This window comes from Hyperoodon ampullatus (genome assembly GCF_949752795.1).
Source record: "Hyperoodon ampullatus genome assembly, chromosome: 4".
In the NCBI taxonomy this organism is placed as follows: Eukaryota; Metazoa; Chordata; class Mammalia; order Artiodactyla; family Ziphiidae; genus Hyperoodon; species Hyperoodon ampullatus.
The window spans coordinates 149,719,425-149,742,205 of NC_136917.1; the positions used below are offsets into that span (position 1 = coordinate 149,719,425).

At 41.3% G+C, this 22,781-nt stretch overlaps 1 protein-coding gene across 1 annotated transcript in view; it reads right to left on the reverse strand.

Moving 5' to 3' along the window:
• The window catches only part of PDZD2 (PDZ domain containing 2), a gene marked incomplete at both ends in the record, with an annotated part of 241,666 nt that overhangs the window by 210,631 nt on the left and 8,254 nt on the right, over positions 1–22,781 (reverse strand). The window lies entirely within an intron of this gene.

Below are 22,781 nucleotides of genomic sequence, written 5' to 3' on the forward strand. Positions count from 1 at the left end.
GGTAATTCTACATTTACGTTTTTTGAGGAACCATCATACTGCTTTGTAATTTTTATTTTACTCACCACTCACAGTAAAAAGTTGAAGAGAAGATACAAAACAGTATATAAGTATGTATTGGTTTGGACTCTGGAAATTTTGGCCTCTGTTCTCTCTTTTTTTAGATAATTAATTAATTTTTGGCTGCATTGGGTCTGCGTTGCTGCACATGGGCTTTCTTTAGTTGTGGCAAATGGGGTCTACTCTGTGTTGTGGTGCGTGGGCTTCTCATTGTGGTGGCTTCTCTTGTTGCAGAGCTTGGACTCTAGGCGCGCGGGCTTAGTTGCTCCATTGCATGTGGGATCTTCCCCGACCAGGGCTCGAACCCACGTCCCCTGCATTGGCAGGAGGATTCTTAACCACTGCACCACCAGGGAAGCCCCCCCTCTGTTCCCTTTTAAAGCACTCTTGTCTTCTACCATGATGAAAAGCATTGTATTTAATAATTTTTATTAGTTATTTCAAGTGCTTTATCTTTGTCCAACTTTTGCACTCAGCTTACAAGTTTTCCCATGCTTGGTTATTCTTTGTACCATTAAGCTCAACCACCTTGACCCTTTTCACTTCCCAAGCAATTACGCTTAAACATCAAATCATTGTGATTTACTGCATCTTCTTTCATCCTCCATCAGAATATCACCTTTTCTACTAGCTAACGACCCATGATGAGGAAAAACACCTAAAGGGAGCTGGGTCCCCACGTGTCATAAATTGCTCCAAGGAGGGCCTTAACCCCCTCACTCTCCACTGGGGGAGTTCCTCAACCGGAGCAACTTTGGAATTAAACGCTGAGTCTGAGAGGTGCCACAATGGCTCTGAATTAGTTGGAGAAGGCTTCATCAGGAAAAGCTAAAAAAAAAAAAAAAATCTGCGTAGAAGGATAAATCTCCCAAAGGCCTCTGAGAAATGGTTTCTCTATCTGTACAAATCAGAAAGTTTGGACATTGTGCAAAAGTCCCAGGAAAACCCGTCTAACTTTATCCTGAAGTGATTCCAGCTTTCTACATTTATGTGGATCATCCACTGTGTCCATAAGTCTTGGAAAACGGGATAGAGGAGAACTACAGCCAATACTCCAGGACCTGGTTAGTGATGGGAGGGTGGTTGTGATGGGAGAAGAATTTGGGGAGACAGGAGGAGCTTGACAAAGACAAGTGGGTGTCCTACGTAGGCTAATTAATTTTTTAAAATTGAAAAATTAAGTTTAACAAGTAAAATAAAGATGCCATTGGATTAAATGTGTTAAGGGAGTGGTTTGGTGGGAATGAACAATTAGAGTCAAACAGAGTTGGAAAAAACCATTATGATGCCAGACAGGAAAGTTATCCTGTGGTGATTAATACCATTTTACTTTGGTTAAGGGGTGGGGATGGTGTTAAGAACTGGTAAGCGGTATGAGGGAGGGCTCTGTGGTGCTAGTGAAGTTCTGTTGCTTGATTTGAGTGACAGATAATATAAACATTCACCAGCTGAGGGCTTCCCTGGTGGCGCAGTGGTTGAGAATCCGCCTGCCAATGCAGGGGACCCGGGCTCGAGCCCTGGTCCGGAAAGATCCCACCTGCTGGGGAGCAACAAAGCCCGTGCACCACAACTACTGAGCCTGCGCTCTAGAGCCCGCGAGCCACAACGACTGAGCCTGCGTGCCACAACTACTGAAGCCCGCGTGCCTAGAGCTCGTGCTCTGCAACAAGAGAAGCCACTGCAACGAGAAGCCCGCACACTGCAACGAAGAGTAGCCCCCGCTTGCCGCAACTAGAGAAAGTCCACGCACAGCAACGAAGACCCAATACAGCCCAAAAAAAAAAAAAAAAAAAAAGCACTAGATAAATACTTATGATTTGGACCTTTTTCTTTATGTACTTAAAATTTTTTTGGCGGAAGCATTTCTGGAATGATAGAATAAGGACCTCCAGAATCCATTGCTCCATAAAAACAACAAGAACACTGAAAAAAAATTATCAAAAGCAACTTTTTCAGGACTCTGGAAATTAACTAAAAGTTTGAAGCAGTGTAAGAAACACTTATTCAAGAAAAATGGCTGAATCTCAGAAAGCACAATGAGCTTTGTGGTATTTTACCTCACACTGTTACCATCTCTTTCTCCCCAGCCCCCAAATCCTTCAAAACCAACTATGGCAGCTGTAGAAACAAGCAGTGTAGCAGCCGCTGGGTCAGAGCAAGTTTGGAGGTTTTCAAAAGCTCTATCCCCAGAGGACTGCCGGTATTAACCAGTCTGGTGGCCCTCTGAAAAGCTCCATTTTCAGGACTTAACGTTATTTGACTTGGTTCAGGGTTGACTCTGCAAGAACAGCTCTACCCCTAGGTCACCTGTTGAAAACAATCAGTGACAGTTGTTTAACATCTGTAGCTTCCTGAGAAAATATTTGCAAATCATATATTTGATGATAAACTTTTATCTAGAACATATAAAAAACTCTTACAACTTAACAACAACAAACAGAAGCAACAGATCTAATTTAAAAATGAGCTAAGGATTTAAGTAGATGTTTTCCCAAAGATATACGTACAAATGGCCAAAAGCCCATGAAAAGATGCTCAACATCATTAGTTACCATGGAATGCAAATCAAAACCACAATGAAATACCACTTCACACCCACTAGAATGGCTGTAATAATAAAGACAGTAATAGCAAGTATTGATGAGAATGTGGAGAAATTACAACCCTCACACGCTGCTCTGGTGAGAAAGTGAAATTGTGCAGCCCTTTTGAAACGCAGCATGGCAGTTCTTCAAAAAGTTACACATAGAGTTTCGTATGACCATCAGTTCCATTCCTAGGCATACACCCAAGAGTACTGAAAACATATGTCCACACAAAAACTCGTACACCAATGTTTGCAGTAGCATTATTTCTAATAGTCAAAAGTGGAAATGACCCAAATGTCCATCAATTGATGGTTAAACAAATGTAGTATATCCATACTATGAAATACTATTCGGCAAGATAAAGGACTGAAGCTCTGAAAAATGCTACAACACAGATGAACATTGAAAGCATCATGCTAAGTGAGAGAAGCCAGGCACAAAAGACCGCATACCGAAATATCTGGAAGAGGGAAATCTACCGAGACAGAAAGTAGATTAGAGGTCACCAGAGGCTAGGAGAAGGAAGAAATGGGGAATGACTGGTAATGGGTATGGGGCTTCTTTTTGGAAGGATAAAAATGCCTTAAAAGTAGATATTGGTGATATTCAACTCTTTGAATATATAAACCCACTCAATTATACACTTTAAAAGGGTAAATTTTTGGGCTTCCCTGGTGGCGCAGTGATTGAGAGTCCACCTGCCGATGCAGGGGACACGGGTTCGTGCCCCGGTCCGGGAAGATCCCACATGCCACGGAGCGGCTGGGCCTGTGAGCCATGGCCACTGAGCCTGCGCGTCCAGAGCCTGTGCTCCGCAACGGGAGAGGCCACAACAGTGAGAGGCCCACGTACCGGAAAAAAAAAAATAAGGGTAAATTTTGTATGTGAATTGTACCTTAATAAAGCTGTTGTAAAGCAACAAAGTTTACTTTAATAATTCCTTAATATCACTGTTAATCATATTATCCCTACCCTAGGGGTAAAGCAGTTTTCTGAGGCATGGATGCAACACCCCCCCATAAACTCAGGGATGTTGTATGTCTTATACACCAATATTTCCCCAATACATACAACCAGGGCTAAAACATAGTAGGTGGTCAATAGATATTCTTATATGAATAAAACAGTAGAGAGATTAAGAAACTGTTTAGAACCAGATATCCTGATTTCTGATTCTTCCTTCCACAGTGGAGAGGTGGGTAGACGGTGATACCGTGAATTTGAGGTGACCTGGCCGGGATGCCAGGTACACTCCTTATTGGGAAATAGATATGCTGTTTATTTAAGATGGAGGTGCTCTCCTCTGGGACAGACATGCCATTTGGCGGATGGGTGGTAACGGGCAGAGCATCCCAGCCAAAAAACCCTCGGGTCTTGGAGGCAGGTAAACCTGGGCTCCGTTCCAGGCTCTGTTCCTTAGCAGGTATGTTTGCCTAATCTTTCTCAGCCTAAATTTCCTCATCTATAAATGCAGATAATAATACATTCTTGGGTTGTTGTCAGAATTAAGTAAGAAGGGTATGTGTAATGCATTTAATACATATTTTCATTGACATTATTAACATCTAATGACCAAGCAGGTTTTTCAAATACCGAATTAAAACATGGAGACGGGCCAGTAGCTGTTTTCAGGCCACTCAGAAGGCCCTGAAGAGGTCTGGACCTCACCCTACCCTCCCAACATGGTAGCGTTGAGCAAAGTAGAGGAAAACAATGACTCCTTCCCCTCCCACAGCTCACACTCCCCAGCAGTCATCAGCCTGGCTTGAAACCAACACAGTTATCGGGGGTGGGGGGAGGTAGTCAAAGGTAGGAAATAGGAAATATCTCACCCTTAGGAGAGAAGAGGGACATGGGCAATTTACACACATGTCAACCAATTACTCCCCCCACATTTTTTTTATTTATTTATTTATTATTTTTTTGCGGTACGCGGGCCTCTCACTGCTGTGGCCTCTCCCGTTGCGGAGCACAGGCTCCGGACACGCAGGCTCAGCGGCCATGGCTCACGGGCCCAGCCGCTCCGCAGCATGTGGGATCTTCCCGGACCGGGGCACGAACCCGTGTCCCCTGCATCGGCAGGCGGACTCTCAACCACTGCGCCACCAGGGAAGCCCTCCCCCCGCATTTTATAATGGTGTCATATTTAGTTGTTTTTCTTATTAAAAAGGAATACATGCCCATAAAAACGCAAATTATATCCAGGTATATCCTCTACATAAAGTAGAGGAGGGCCAGTTGAAACTGAACTGGTTCCTATCAGAAGCTGTAATCTCATTAAAAGAAAAAAAAAGTTTTCATTTTGCTTGACACAGGTTAATAATACACCTGTAGAAACAAGTTACAATGCTAGAGAGTATTCTGTAATTGCTGGGAAGAATTGGGATTACTTAAGATTTAAGTTATGTAAAGCAGCCAGCACAGTGGCTAGCACATAGTAGGTCCTCAGAAAATGGTCACTATGATTTCCAACACCCTTCTCCCAAACACTCTGTGTGTAGTATGCACTACTATGAAATAAACAATTGAATAGTGCCCTCCAGAGGCTACTGGGATTCAACTGTGCTGACAGCTCAAAGTCTGGAAAGACCAAGGAGAAACTCAGCTTTAAGAGGACAATGAAATCTAGTGGAAACGAGTCCAGTTAGGCACCGTGGGAACTGGTGCTGGGAACTGCAAGTCCCCAAGCCCCTGGAAGCTCCTGTCTCATCCCTCTCTCTCTGGGGACACTCTCAGCTCTGCCCATTTCTGCATGTCCACTCTGTGCTGCTCTAAAGGGACCAACTTCCTCTTGATGTCTGCCCTTCTGTGACCTCAGGCATGTGGTTCTGGCTCTCCCCAGACGTGATTCTGGACGTGACTCCATCTGACCTTTCAGCTCATCTCAAATAGCTAAGCAGATTGGTCTCTCACTGGCTTGACTCCAAATTCCCAGGAGACAAAACTGATTGCCCGTCTAGAGGCTGCATTTAGTTTATCCACCCCTGGTGGATGGCCAGTTGCTGCTGGAGGTAGGGGTGTGGTGTGTATGTGGTGTGTGTGGTGTGTGTGTGATGTGTGTGTGGTGTGTGTGCATGTGGTGTGCATGTGGTGTGTGTGGTGTGTGTGATGTGTGTGTGGTGTGTGTATGATGTGTGTGATGTATGTGTGGTGTGTGTGATGTGTGTGTGGTGTGTGTATGATGTGTGTGATGTTTGTGATGTGTGTGTGATGTGTGTGTGTGGTGTGTGTGTGGTGTGTGGTGTGTGTGGTGTGTGTGTGGTGTGTGTGTGATGTGTGTGTGATGTGTGTGGTGTGTATGGTATGTGTGATGTGTGTGTGATGTGTGTGTGTGGTGTGTGTGTGTGGTGTGCAGTGTGTGGTGCGTGTGGTGTGTGCGTGTGGGGTGTTGTGCAGTGTGTGGTGCGTGCATGTGGTGTGTGTGGTGTGTGTGTGGTGTGTATGGTGTGTGTGTATATGTGTGTGGTGTGTGTGGTGTGTGTGGTGTGTATGGTGTGTGTGTGTATGCGTGTGGTGTGTGTGTGGTGTGTGTTGTGCAGTGTGTGGTGTGTGGGGGGTGTGCATGTGGTGTGCGTGTGGTGTGTGTGGGGGGTGTGCATGTGGTGTGCATGTGGGGTGCGTGTGGGGTGCGTGTGGGGTGCGTGTGGGGTGGGCGTGTGGTGTGTGTGCGGTGTGTGCGGTGTGTGGTGCGGTGTGTGGTGTGCATGGTGTGTGTGTGTGTGTGTGTGTGTGTGTGTGTGTGTAGGGGAGGGAGATAGGGCCAGGGTCATGTGGTACAAAACAGATTTAGCACATACAGAATATACAGACCTGTGGGAGGCATGTCAAAAGAGTCTGCTTTTCTCATAACAGTGAGCTAATATTTATCTAGTTTATTATGCACCATGCACCATGCCCCCTACTAGGAGCTTTACAGGCATCACCTCATTTAATCTCACAACCTTCTTGTGAAGCTTGATCCTGTTATCATCTCCCACCTTTAGAAGTAACTGCTGGTAACAATGGTTGTCTATCTTTCAGTAATCTATCTGATGCATTTTATTCCCACTTTAAAGATGAGGGAACCGAGGCTTAGAGAAGTAGAGTTCATTATCTGATTGGGGGAGACAAAATTTACCCATGTTAAATGATTAGTAAATGACATGGGAGTGATTAAATACTAAATTGTGTGTTGCCACAGTATTAGTTTTCATTGCTGTGTAACAAATTCCCACAAATGTAGAGGCTTTGGAGCAACCCTCATTGATTAGCTTGCAGTCCTATACGTTAGAGGTACGGCACTGCACCATGGCACTCTCTGCTCTGTGTTTCACGAGACTGACATCAAGGTTTTGTCTGGGGCTGCCACCAATCTCATCTGGGGCCCAGAGACCTCTTCTAAGCTCATTGGTTGTTGGCAGAGTTTAGTTCTTTGCAGCTTTAGGACAGAGGTCCCCATTTTCCTGCTAGTTGTCAATCGCCACTGCTCTCAGGTACTAGAGGTTGTACTTTTCCATGGCCAGTTCACACTGTGGATATTTGCTTTCCTGCAGGTCAGGTGAAGCATGTCTCCCTGGCTGCCCTTTCTGCTACCAGCCAGAGAACACTCTCTGCTTTTCAAGTGCTGGTATGATTAGGTCGGTCCCACCCAGATAATCCCCCCTTCCTAAAATTAACTGTGTCATGACACACTTTATCATGGGAGTAAAATCCATCCAATTCACAGTCCTGGGGGATATGAGGGTGTGTACAAGGTGGGAGTGTGTGGAATTCTCGGTGCCATCTTAGAATCCTGCCTATTATACCCATGAAAATAGATTTTGTATGTGCAGGTTAGAGCTGTTCCCAGGATGGGGAGAAGGAAAGGTTTCAGGGTTGGGGGGTGAGGATTGGACTAGGCCTTGAAGGATGGACCATGCTGGAAAAGACAGCATTTCCCTGAGATGGCCTTAGAAACTCAACATCACTACTCAAGATAATTTGGGAAAATTAATGGGTAAGAATTTCAAACAATATTTAGAAAAAATTTCAGCACTAAGATGGAGGAGGAAGCTAGTACTACTAGATGTTACAACATGATCAGAATACTATGTGATGAGCATAAAAATAGACATATAGTTGAGAAGAACAAAAACAGAACACCCAGAAATAGAAATGTATGTATATGCGTGTGTATCACAATAAATCAAGCCTTACAAATTAGGTAAAGAAAATTATTAATAAATGATGTTTGGATAATTACATAGCAATTTAGGAAAAAAGAGATATAAAATTTCTACTACACATCAAAATAAATGCCAGCTAAATTAAATTTTAAATTATAAAGATAAATTTAAAATGCAATCATGAAAATTGGTAGAAGAGAGTTTCAGGTCTTCAGGAAGATAGCAACATCCTAAGATTAAAGCAGTGAAAAGACAATTACAAAAGAAAAAAACTCAAACTCACCGATAGAAACAGTTAAAATTTCTACACAGTAATAACAATTTATTAAAAGAATAAGGGGAATTTTAACTGCAAAAGGATTAAAAAGATTAAGGTCTATTATATCTAAATGCATATTCCAATGCTGAAGATTAGGACTCCAACAGATAGTAGACAAAGGACATGAATAGATGATTTAGAAAACAGGGAAAATAAAATAGAGAAAAAAAAAAACCTAGAGGAAAATGGCCAAATTCTCTGATCAAATAAATGCAAATTAAAACCATAAAAGTGATACATATTTTAATTAACTTCTACTAAACATAATATTAAATCATAATACCAAATCCTGAAATGATCCTGGTACGCTTCACTCATACATTTTTGGTGAGAGTATAATTAGGTAAAGCCATTTGTGAAAAGCAATTTGGCAAAATATCCTTTGACATAGTACTTTCATTCCAGGAAATCTGTCCCAAGAGCAGGATTCAAAAGGAAAGTCCTGGTCAAAAGCATTTCAAATGCAGTGTTACACATAGTATTGAAAAACTGGGAATGACAAAGAACATGCTTACCTAAATTATCATTAATGATTATACTTATCAAGACTATTAAGGTGGAACGTGTCTGAATGTTATGTGAAAAATGATAATACAGAATTCTGTGTGTAATATAATTTAATATTTTAAAAATATTCCTATTGTATTGGTGAAGCAGAAAAACAGAACTTTTACATACTCTCAGTGGGGATACAAATTAGTGTAACCTTTTGGGCAAAACAATTTGCAATGAATAAAAAACTTTTAATGGGATTTGTTTGAGGATTCCACTTCTAGGAATTTATCCTTCACATAAATGTACTTGTACAGTACAAAGAGATGTGAACATACGATTTATTGCAGAACTGTTGACACAGCAAAGACTGCACAATGAAAATGCCCATTAATTGGTGATCAATTAAATAAATCACATTAGAACCCTTTGGTGGAATATTATATAGCTGTTGAAAAGAATGAGAGAGAAAATGATACGTTCTTCTGATTGAAACAATCTCTAAGATAGGGTTTGTTTTTGTGTTTTTTAATTTATTTTTGGCTGTGTTGAGTCTTCGTTGCTGCGCATGGGCTTTCTCTAGTTGCAGCGAGTAGGGGCTACTCTTCCTTGTGGTGCGCAGGCTTCTCACTGCGGTGGCTTCTCTTGTTGCGGAGCACGGGCTCTAGATGTGTGGGCTTCGGTAGTTATGGCTCGCAGGCTCTAGAGTGCAAGCTCAGTAGTTATGGCACATAGGCTTAGTTGCTCCGTGGCATGTGGGAATCTTCCTGGACCAGGGCTCGAACCTGTGTCCCCTGCATTGGCAGGCAGATTCTTAACCACTGTGGCACCAGGGAAGTCCTTAAGATAGGTTTTTATTTTATTTATTAATTTTTAAAATAAATTTATTTTATTTATTTATTTTTGGCTGTGTTGGGTCTTCGTTTCTGCACAGGGCTTTCTCTAGTTGCTGTGAGCAGGGGCTACTCTTCATTGCGGTACACAGGCTTCTCATTGTGGTGGCTTCTCTCGTGGCTCACGGGCTCTAGAGCGTAGGCTCAGTAGTTGTGGCACACAGGCTTAGTTGCTTAGTCGCAGCATGTGGGATCTTCCCGGACCAGGGCTCAAACCCGTGTCCCCTGCATTGGCAGGCAGATTCTTAACCACTGCACTACCAGTGAAGTCCTAAGATAGGTTTTTAAATTTAAAAAAAATTAAGATGCAGAATAGTGTGGATAGTGTGTCCCTGTTTGTGTAAAAGAGAAGTAACACAGAGAATTTGGATATGCTTAGAGAATTCTTAGAAAGATACCCCCAAACTGGTAATGGAGTGGTGCAGCTAGAGACTAGAGAGTGGGGTCTGAATTAAGGAGAATTCTCACTCACTGTCTACTGTGAACATTCTGTTCTACTTGAATGTTTTGCCATGTACAAGCATTACTTTCCAATGGTAAAATAATAGTTAAGAAAGGTAGTCTGAAAATTATATATTGCAGATGAACATGGATGAGATGGAAATAGATTAATCTATTGAGTTAGCATGGTGGGGCTATATTTGCATGGTCACAGATTAGATATTAACATAGAAAAATTAAATTAATTGAGAATTAGGTTAGTAGAACTGTAAGTCATTCTTTCCTTTAAAATACCACTTCAACATTGTTTTAATGTTGCCACTGAAATAAAGATTAGTGTGGGGCGAGGGACTGGGTGCCTGAGGAATTAACTAATAGCTTTATAAATATGCTGCTCTGGAATGAATAAAGGGAAGAATAATTAGACAAAAAGAGTTCGCAAAATGGTCCAGGGAGCAAGCAGTTAGCAAGAGGAGAACAGCCAGGGTGTCTGTGCTTTTGGTGGGACGGCTGACCAGGACACCCCATGGTGGGAACTCAGGGGCCACCTGGAAAGCAAGTACGGGGGAACTGGGAGGGTTTAGGAAGAGGGTTCATGCCTGCAGAGCCTGAAGAAACCAGCCATCTGGAGAGCCAGTCAAGGAGGAGTGGTGGGCATGGGGCTGATGAGAAACATCTAGATTCCACAAATCTCAAATGAGACATTTCCTTAGGGGGTAGGGCTAACCTTGGTACCTGTGAGATGACTACTCTAGAAATGCTGATCCCTCATGACTCCCAGAAAAAAAAATGTGAGCATGCACCCCATATATATATGTTTATTTATTTAACATGTACATGTACTGTTGTACTAATACATTAGATACATTATAAAACATATATGAAAAAGCTACATTTTAAAAATATACACTTAATATGAAGTGCTTAATATTTTAAAATCTTTTTTCACCTTTACTAAAATAGATTACATAAAGTGAATATTATTTTTAGTAAAAGCTATATAGTTAAATATACTCCAAGGTCTTCAAAAACTTGGCTTAACATCTTAGAATGTGATAATTCACAAGTACGGTCTGAAGTTCAGAATAAATGGATGCTGGTTTTAAAGGCTGCCACAGCTGAAGCTATCTCACAAGGATAGGGAGCTCCAAATGGAAACAATACATTAGTGGCAGCACTTAATAAAAAGTAATATTCATTTTGCAGCCCTATCTACCACTTGTGCAAAGGTATTGGTTAAAACTTTGTGTTAATTTTCAACTTGGTTGAGTTTTTCTTGCCAAGTTATTGAGAGGTACTGTCTTTTAAAATAGTTTTTAACATATAAGTTTTGTAAGATTCTTTGGAAGAGTTAAAAAATAGAAAATTTTGTTCTCAAGATTTCAAATATGTGCATATGAAACATTTTGTTGGCAAACATAGCACTTTGGGGGAAAAAAGTAATAAGTATGGAAACATTTCCAAAAATCCATTTTGAAAATGCTCTTTCCATAGCATGAATTTCTTTCAAATAGTCATTACTACTTTCTTATCGTTGTTGCAGTATCATCTTTACCTTGAAAAGACAGGTTATGTGTGTTTGCGTTTGCAAAAATAGCCTCCAGGCTGTGGGCCCCAGGACCTGCCCATACTGTCCCAGGAGGGTGTGGCCAGCTTCCGTGACTGGAAAATCCATCAGTGCATGTCAGAACCCACCTTGCTGTCCCGGGACGGCATGGACAGCTCTCGCTCCTGGGAAATCCACCAGTGGGTGCCGGGACCTGCCCCGCTGTCCTGGGAAGAGGCGGATAACTCCCCCCACTAGGAAATCTGTCAGCCAGTGCCAGGAGCTGCCCGCCATCCCAGGAGCATGCAGAAACCACTCACTACTAGGAAATCTGCCAGTGGGTGCAGGGACCTGCCCCGCTGTCCCGGGAAGAGGCGGATAACTCCCCCCACTAGGAAATCTGTCAGCCAGTGCCAGGAGCTGCCTGCCATCCCAGGAGCATGCAGAAACCTCTCACTATTAGGAAATACGCCAGTGGGTGCCGGGACCTGCCCCGCTGTCCCGGGAAGAGGCGGATAACTCCCCCCACTAGGAAATCTGTCAGCCAGTGCCAGGAGCTGCCTGCCATCCCAGGAGCATGCAGAAACCTCTCACTATTAGGAAATCTGCCAGTGGGTGCAGGGGCCTGTCCCACTGTCCCAGGAGGGCACAGATAGCTCCCCGACTAAGAAATTTGCCCAAAGGAGGGACTGAAACCACAGCCGAGCCCCAGGGGCTATGTGAGTAATGAAGAAGAGCTGAAATCTCTCCTCGCGGCTGTGTGAAATGTGGAGTTACACCTCCACTGATGGCTTCCTAAATTCAGTGCCTATGAAATATCTGAAAGGACAACAAGTACTCTTGCAACTGAAACAGGTCTGGCTTTAGCAGCTGTAAGCTCTGCGGGCACGTACACGTGGAGGTAGGGACAGACCAAAGTTCGAGCTGCCTCCATAGCTCCCACAGTGGGTCCAGGTGCATGACTACCGCAGTACTGGGACCTAACCTCAGTGGACCTGCACCAGTGGCTGGGTGAAAACAACGCCTGAGAGTCACCAGGGCCATTTGCCGGCATACCCACAGTTAAGGCAGGACTGAGAGCAGTGCCAACAACAGTCCACTTTGTGAGCTCGCACAGCATGTGAAGGGCACAGAGCACATTCACAGGTGAACAGCTCCAAAGGAGGAAAACTCAGTGGCTTCCCTCCCAGTGGCAGTGCTCCAATCCCACCTACGTTGCACCGCAGATCAGAATCACAGCTAAGAAACAGATCTGGGGGCCTCTACTGCAACAACTAGAGAGCAGACCCCACCCCTGACAGGGCAGTGACAACCACAGAGCAAAGGGGAGGCCCCGCTCAATATCGAGCACAGGCTCTGATCACCACAACACCAATCAAACCCCCATCAATGGGATGATGTCACAAGCCTCTGGACCAACCTCACCCACCAGGGAGCAGATTCCAGAAGCAAGAGGAACTGCAATCCTGCAGCCTGCGGAAAGGAGACCACAAACACAGTAAGTGTGACAAAATGAGATGGCAGAGAAATATGCTGCAGATGAAGGAGTAAGATAAAAACCTACAAGAACAACTAAATGAAGAGGAGTTAAGCAATCTATCTGAAAAAGAATTCAGAGTAATGATAGTAAAGATGATCCAAGATCTTGGAAACAGAATGGAGGCACGGATCGAGAAGATAAAGAAAACTTTAACAAAGACCTAGAAGAACTAAAGAACAAACAAACAGAGAAAATAATGAAATGAAAAATACACTAGAAGGAATCAATAGCAGAATAACTGAGGCATAAGAACGGGTAAGTGACCTTCTCTGCCACGGAACAGAATAAAGAAAAAAAGAATGAAAAGAAATGAGGACAGTCACAGAGGCCTCTGGGACAACATTAAATGCACCAACATTTGAATTATAGGGGTCCAAGAAAAAGAAGAAAAAGAGAAAGGGCCTGATTTGAAAAAAATATTTGAAGAGCTCATAGTCGAAAACTTCCCGAATATGGGAAAGGAAATAGTCACCTATGTCCAAGAAGCAGAGAGAGTCCCATACAGGATAAACCCAAGGAGGAACACACTGAGACATATATTAATCAAATGAACAGAAGTTAACTACAAAGAAAAAATATTAAAAGCAACAAGGGAAAAGCAACAAATAACACACAAGGGAATCCCCATAAGGTTATCAGCTGATTTTCAGCAGAAACTCTGCAGGACCTGAAGGGAGTTGCAAGATATATTTAAAGTGATGAAAGGGAAAAACCTATAACCAAGAATAACCTACCCAGCAAGGCTCCCATTCAGATTCGATGAAGAAATCAAAAGCTTTACAGACAAGCAAAAGCTAAGAGAATTCACCATCACCAAACCAGCTTTACAATAATTGCTAAAGGAACTTCTCTAGGCAAGAAGTACAAGAGAAATAAAAGAGGAAGGGAAGAAAAAAGACCTATAAAAACAAACCCAAAACAATTAAGAAAATGGCAATAGGAACATACATATTGATAATTACCTTAAATGTAAATGGATTAAATGCTCCAACCAAAAGACACAGACTGGTTGAATGGACACAAAAACAAGACCCATATATATGCTATCTACAAGAGACCCATTTCAGACCTAGGGACACATACAGACTGAAAGTGAGGGGATGGAAAAAGGTATTCCATGCAAATGGAAATCAAAAGAAAGCTGGAGTACCAATACTCATATCAGACAAAATGGACTTTAAAATAAAGACTGTTATGAGAGACAAGGAAGGAAACTACACAGTTATCAAGGGATCAATCCAAGAAGAAGATACAACAATTGTAAATGTTCATGCACCCAACAGAGGAGCACCTCAATACATAAGGCAAATGCTAACAGCCATAAAAGGGGAAATAGACAGTAACACAATAATAGTAGGGGACTTTAACACTCTAATTACACCAATGGACAGATCATCCAGACAGAAAATTAATAAGGAAACACAAGCCTTAAATGACACATTAGACCAGATAGAATTAATTGATATTTATAAGACATTGTATCCAAAAGCAGCAGAATATACTTTCTTCTCAAGTGCACATGGAACATTCTCCAGGATAGACCACAGCTTGGGTCACAAATCAAGCCTTGGTAAATTTAATAAAACTGAAATTGTATCAAGCTTCTTTTCTGACCACAGTGCTATGAGATTAGAAATCAATTACAGGGACTTCCCTGGTGGTGCAGTGGTTAAGAATCCACCTGCTAATGCAGGGGACATGGGTTTGAGCCCTGGTCTGGGAAGATTCCACATGCCGTGGAGCAACTAAGCCTGTGTGCCACAACTACTGAGCCTGCACTCTAGACCCCACAAGCCATAACTACTGAGCCCACATGCCACAACTACTGAAGCCCACGTGCCTAGAGCCCATGCTCTGCAACAAGAGAAGCCACCACAATGAGAAGGCTGTTCACCACAATGAAGAGCAGCCCCCACTCGCTGCAACTAGAGAAATCCCACGTGCAGCAACAAAGACCCAACGCAGCCAAAAAATAAAATTTAATTAATTAATTAATTCAAAAAATAAAGAACTCAATTACAGGAAAAAACTGTAAAAAATACAAACACATGGAGGCTAAACAATATGCTACAAACTAACCAATGGAACACTGAAGAAATCAAAGAGGAAATCAAAAAATACCAAGAAACAAATGACAATGGAAACACAATGACTCAAAACCTACAGGACACAGCAAAAACAGTTCTAATATGCAAGTTTATAGCAGTACAATCTCACCTCAAGAAACAAAAAAAAATCTCAAATAAATAACCTAAACTTATACCTAAAGCAACTAAAGAAAGAGGAACAAACAAAACCCAAAGCTAGTAGAAGGAAAGAAATCATAAAGATCAGAGCAGAAATAAATGAAATAGAAATGAAGAAAACAACAGGAAAGATCAATGAAACTAAAAGCTTGTTTTTTGAGAAGATAAACAAAATCGATAAACCTTTAGCTAGCCTCATCAAGAAAAAAAGGGAGAGGACTCAAATCAATAAAATTAGAAATGAAAAAGGAGAAGTTACAACAGACACCACAGGAATACAAAGCATCATAAGAGAATACTACAAACAACTATATGCCGATAAAATGGACAACCTGGAAGAAATGGACAAATTCTTAGAAATGCACAACCTGCCAAGACTGAACCAGGAAGAAACAGAAAATATGAACAGACCAATCACAAGTAATGAAATTGAAACTGTAATTAAAAATCTTTCAACAAACAAAAGTCCAGGACCATATGGCTTCACAGGCAAATTCTGTCAGACATTTAGAGAAGAGCTAACACCTATTCTTCTCAACCCCTTCCAAAAAATCACAGAAGGAACACTCCCAAGCTCATTCTATGAGGCCACCATCACCCTCATACCAAAACCAGACAAAGATGTCACAAGAAAGAAAATTACAAGCCAATATCACTGATGAGCACAGACACAAAAATCCTCAACAAAATACTAGCAAACAGACTCCAACAACACATTAAAAGGATCATATGCCATGATCAAGTGGGATTTATCCCAGTGATGCAAGGATTCTTTAATACAAGCAAACCAATCAGTGTGATACACCATATTAACAAATTGAAGAATAAAAGCCATATGACCATCTCAATAGAAGCAGAAAAAGCTTTTGACAAATTCAATGCCCATTTATGATAAAAACTCTCCAGAAAGTGGGCATAGAGGGAACCTACTTCAACATAATAAAGGCCATATATGACAAACTCACAGCAAACATCTTCTCAATGGTGAAAAACTGAAAGCATTTCCTCTAAGATCAGGAACAAGACAAGGATGTCCACTCTCACCACTATTATTCTACATAGTTTTGGAAGTCCTAGCCATGGCAATCAGGGAAGAAAAATAAATAAAAGGAATACAAATTGGAAAAGAAGTAAAACTGTCACTGTTTGCAGATGACATGATACTATACATAGAAAATCCGAAAGATGCTACCAGAAAACTACTAGAGCTAATCAATGAATTTGGTAAAGTTGCAGGATACAAAATTAATACACAGAAATCTCTTGCATTCCTATACACTAACAAGGAAAGATTAGAAAAAGAAATTAAGGAAACAATCCCATTTACCATTGCAACAAAAAGAATAAAATACCTAGGAATAAACCTACCTAAGAAGGTGAAAGACCTGTACTCAGAAAGCTATAAGATACTGAAGAAAGAAATCAAAGACAACACAAACAGATGGAGATATATATAATGTGCTTGGACCAGAAGAATCAATATGGTGAAAATGACTATCCTACCCAAAGCAATCTACAGATTCAATGCAATCCCTATCAAATTACCAGTGGCATTTTTCACAGAATTAGAACAAAAAATTTTACAATTTGTATGGAAATACAAAAGACCCCGAATAGCCAAAGCAGTCTTGAGAAAGAAAAATGGAGCTGGAGGAATCAGGCTCCCTGACTTCAGACTATACCACAAAGCTACAGGAATCAGAACAGTATGGTACTGGCACAAAAACAGAAATATAGATCAATGGAACAGGATAGAAAGCCCAGAGATACACCCACGCACCTATGGTCAGCTAATCTATGACAAAGGAGGGAAGAATATACAATGGAGAAAAGACAGTCTCTTCAATAAGCAATTCTGGGAAAACTGGACAGCTACATGTAAAAGAATGAAATTAGAACACTCCCTAACACCATACACAAAAATAAACTCAAAATGGATCAAAGACCTAAATGTAAGGTCAGACAGTATAAAACTCTCAGAGGAAAGCATAGGCAGAACACTCTTTGACATAAATTGCAGAAAGATCTTTTTTGATCCACCTCTTAGAGTAATGAAAGTTAAAAGAAAAATAAACAAATGAGATCTAATGAAACTTAAAAGCTTTTGCACAGCAAAGGAAACCATAAACAAAATGAAAAGACAACCCTCAGAATGGGAGAAAATATTTGCAAACAAAGCAAATGACAAGGAATTGATCGTCAAAATATACAAACAGCTCATGCAGTTCAATGTCAAAAAAACAAATAACCCAGTCAAAAAATGGGAGGAAGATCTAAATAGACATTTCTCCAAAAAGACATACAGATGGCCAAGAGGCACATGAGGCACTAATAATTAGTGCTCAACATCACTAATTATTAGAGAAATGCAAATCAAAACTGCAATGAGGTATCACCTCACACTAGTCAGAATGGCCACCACCAAAAACAATCTACAAACAGTAAATGTGGAGAAAAGGGAATCCTCCTACACTGTTGGTGGGAATGAAAATTGATACAGCCACTATGGAGAACAGTAGGAAGTTCCTCAAAAAACTAAAAATAGAACTAACATATGACCCAGCATTCCAACTCCTGGGCATATACTCAGAGAAAACCATAATTCAAAAAGATACATGCACCCCAATGTTCACTGCAGCACTATTTACAATAGCCAGGACATGGAAACAACCTAAGTGTCCATCAACAGAGGAATGCATAAAGAAAATGTGTTACATATAAACAATAGACTATTACTCAGCCATAAAAAGGAAGAAAATAGGGCCATTTGATATGGATGATGTGAATAGACCTACAGACTGTCATACAGAGTAAAGTAAGTCAGAAGGAGAACAACAAATATCGTGTAATATCGCTTATATGTGGAATCTAGAAAAATGGTACAAATGAACTTACTTGCAAAGTAGAAATAGAGACACAGATGTATAGAACAAACTCATGGATACCAAGGAGGGGAAGTAGGGGGTGGGATGAATTGGGAGATTAGGACTGATATATATACACTACTATGTATAAAATAGATCACCTTGAGAACCTACTGTATAGCACAGGGAACTTTACTCAGTGCTCTGTGGTGACCTACATGGGAAGGAAATCTAAAAAATAGGGGATATATGTATACGTATAATTGATTCACGTTGCTGTACAGCAGAAACTAACACAGCATTGTAAAGCAACTATATACTCTCCAATAAAAGTTTTTAAAAAAATAGCCTCCAGGAAGCAGGCCATTGAGAACCACTTCTTCATAGATAAAGTGAGTAAATTTGAAACAACTGTCTTTTTTGTAGAAGAAAAAAACTGCACAGCCATCTTTAAGTTGGATTACTCTAAATGCATTGCCTCAAGATAAACATCAGACCTCTACAGAGTAAAACATTTCCATGGTCATTCCCCATCTTATTACAGAGAAGAGTAAAAATTCTACTAATTTTAAAAGTCTTATTTTTACAAAATTAACCATATTGATGACATTGTTTAGCATTTTGGGCACCTCTGTCTTTAGCTTCTTGGCTGTATCAACTTTTCTAGGACCAATGCAGTGAATCAGTTTCATGTTCTGACCTATTTTTATAACCTTACCCTGAATTTAAAATTCTAATCAAAGCAGCTGTTACCTTATATAATTTCCCCATAAAGCATTATTTTAACTAACGAAGTCACTGCCTTTTGAAAATATATCCTTTCTGGTACCTCTTTTCTTTAGTGACTCATGCATAAGTAGGTGTCCTATTGCACTAGTGAAGGAGAACCAAGCAAATACCCTTATTTGGAACATGTGAGAAACAGCCATACTTTTCTCAAACCATACAGCAAACAGCCACATGACATACTGTTTCTGTAAAACTTCAGCAATGTTTCTGTGTACCTTTTAGTAGAATTTGCTGACAAAATCAGGCATTTTATTTTGTAGCTATATTGTCTTCTATGTATTATTTTAGCTATTTTTACCATATCAGTGAGAATGAGGGTTTTCTAATGGCATGTGACATTTTGCCTTAAGCCATTAAGTAAAAAGAAATTCCAAATAGGCTCGTAAAATATTCAGTTTACTAAAATTCTGGACTAGATTTAGTATTGCATAATTTTAAACATGGCTAAAACATTTAACACTATTTGTATTCATGTGGTGGGTATTTAGATTTTAAATATCTTGTTAATTATCATGACCTCCTACCATCATTAGGGATTATCTCAAGTACAGTCTATGCTTATGGTGAGGTTTTTCTTTAATAATAGAGGCTGAAATTTTGTATTTCACATAATCTCTTGATAGCTTTGAATTTTAATTTTTTGTCCGACTTCTTGTCACTCTGAATAGATTGTCATCAGTTTACCTTATAATGTGGTTGAGCACATACCAGTGGTAAAAAAAGGGTCAACCCACCCATTTTCTTATGGTTTGCTTACACCTGCATTAATTATTTTTATCATCTTTTTTTTTTTTTTTTTTTGGCTGCACTGTGCCGCAGCATGTGGGATCTTAGTTCCCTGACCCGGGATCGAACCCATGCCCCCTGCAGTGGAAGTGGGGAGTCTTAACCACTGGACCGCCAGGGAAGTCCCCTGCATTAATTATTTTTAATCCTTTTTTTTTCCCCTCAAGAATTTTAGTGTATCTGTTCATTTGGTAAAGTTCATTTAAATCCTACAAAATACGTACTTTAATTCATAAGCATACTTCACTGAGTGAGCCTACAAAAACTATATTTCCTTGAAATGAGTCAAAAGTGAATTAATCGGGCTTCCCTGGTGGCGCAGTGGTTGAGAGTCCGCCTGCCGATGCAGGGGACACAGGTTCGTGCCCCAGTCCGGGAAGATCCCACATGCCGCGGAGCAGCTGGGCCCGTGAGCCATGGCCGCTGAGCCTGCGCTTCTGGAGCCTGTGTTCCGCAACGGGAGAGGCCACAGCAGTGAGAGGCCCGCGTACCGCAAAAAAAAAAAAAAAAAAGTGAATAAATCGGTGAAAGGACCTTTGTGGATCACCTCTTCTTCCCTCAGGGCACGTCACATACCACACAGGACATGGGATCCTCTGACATACAGACTAAATAAGGATGCCAGTGTCAATCCATACCTAAAATATTAGCCAAGCTCAATTTCTTATTTTTTTAAGATAAAAATATATCTTGAGATGTTAATAATTTTTTTCCCTCACCCCATGGATCTTCTTCTCATCCCACTTGGATGACAAACATTCTCAACCAGGAACCATTTCTGGTGACTGCCATTAAAATCCTCTCTGCCTATTCTGCTGGGTCAGACAGGAACCTCATGGGAATGGACATCTGGACTAAATAAAACCCTTGAGTCAGGGAAAACCCTCAAGACTTGCCATGCAATTTGACAGAGACCTGTATTTAATGGAGCTTGAAGTTTTAAGAAGGACACCTACTTCCTCTTCCCCTGACAACAGTTCAGACCTCATTCAGGGACATTTGTGAAAATATATCTGTGAGCCCAAAGGTCAAAAGTTTCTTAATAAATCCTAGCTCCATTTAAATGGTCTAACCTTCAAGTTCAGCTTAAGGGCAGGACAAATATGCACTTCAGCCTTGGAAATAGCTCAGTCCTCCCTTTCCCTCCCCCACCTCCCCAGTGGCTAAACTTAAGCCCAAGAGACATTGTAAATGATAGAATCATCCTTTCTCTGGTGAAGAAAGAACCCTGAATGAGATAACATGGGGATGAATCAGCTATTAGACCAACGCCGATGCTCCTGTATCCAGGTTTCTGTGGCTCAGGGGTACAAAGGACCTGGATACTCAACCTGGGGGTTGCTCTGTCCATTTCAACACTGGAAAGCCCAGTCATCCAAAATGCCACTAGAAGCCACTTCTCCACGACCATTTATTTAAAATAATATAACTTAAACTCATACCCTCAAAATCTTTGGAGGAAGATCATATATCAAAAAAGAAGCCCATGAAGAAATCTATGTAACTGTTGAAAACCCATGTTTATTATAAATTGCACAGAAGATACACACACACACACACACACACACACACACACACACACACACACACACGGGTCCTGAAAATATCAGATTTTATTCCCATGCAGGAGAAGGCAGCAACCCATAGTCCAACACCAAAAGACAGGAGTTCAAGTCTCCGAACCTCTGTGCTTGGCAAACAGGTTAATTAGGAACGGCGAAGCCAGGCCACATGGTTACCTGACTCCACTCCAGAAGACTAGAGAGGAACAAGGATCGAAACAGGTGCTGAAGTTTGGACAATGACCTTTTGGAAAAGAAAACCTCTTGAGGGCATCTGGTGCTCAAAATGAGAGAATAAAAATGCTTATCACTTATTTAATACCTGGACGTAAAAATGAAGTAGAAGTCAAAATTCTTGAATATGGCCCAGGAGTGCCCAGAGAGAGAAGGGTATGAAGTCAGCCTGGTAGGACTATAATCACACTGAGATGATCTAATCCTTTTTTCCTCTTTATGGTTTACAGTTACAACAATTCTCAAAAATAATGCTAAAAGTTTCAAAGCGAGTGTCTCAAGTGGGAGATTTGGGTTTTCCATCTCCCATGGCTAAAGTCAGTCCCCCAGCAGTGGCTCTGATGGGGGTACCAGGATAAGCAGGTCACTGGGATGAAATGAAAGAGCATCTCTGGATGGAGCTCTGCAACCTCACCCACTTTTAAATCATGAAAAGTGGCTCCTTTTTTTTTTTTTTTAATCTTTAGCTTTCAGCTTCCTGATTTTGCATCTTTTTCTTTTTTTTTTTACAACTTTATTGAAGCATAATTGCTTTACAATGGTGTGTTAGTTTCTGCTTTATAACAAAATGAATCAGTTATACATATACATCTGTTCCCATATCCCCTCCCTCTTGCGTCTCCCTCCCTCCCACCCTCCCTATCCCACCCCTCCAGGAGGTCACAGAGCACCGAGCTGATCTCCCTGTGCTTTGCGGCTGCTTCCCACTAGCTATCTACCTTACGTTTGGTAGCGTATATATGTCCATGCCACTCTCTCGCTTTGTCACAGCTTACCCTTCCCCCTCCGCATATCCTCAAGTCCATTCTCACCTAGGTCTGTGTCTTTATTCCTGTTTTACCCCTAGGTTCTTCATTACATACTTTTTTCTTAAATTCCGTATATTTGAGCTATTTGTAATGAGGTGGATAGACCTAGAGTCTGTCATACAGAGTGAAGTAAGTCAGAAAGAGAAAAGTGGCTCCTTTAATGTAATCTTTTCCCTCACAAGAACAAACAGACCTTGAAAAGCTGCTCTGTAAGTGGCCCTGGAGTTGCCTGCAGGCTGTAATCGAGGGCTCGCCAAAGACGCTAGGTTTCTAAAGAAATCCACCCCATTGGCTGGCGGAGTGTTTGACATTGCCCTACTACTCACCCTTCCCTGAGGCTTTCTGATTCCAGGAGGCTTAAGCTGGGCTGGGGAAGGACAACGTCCCCCCACCATCTGCCACCAAGGGCTAAGCACCAGTGGGCTTATCAGATCAGCTACTTACCTACTTGTAGGGGGCTGGGGCTGT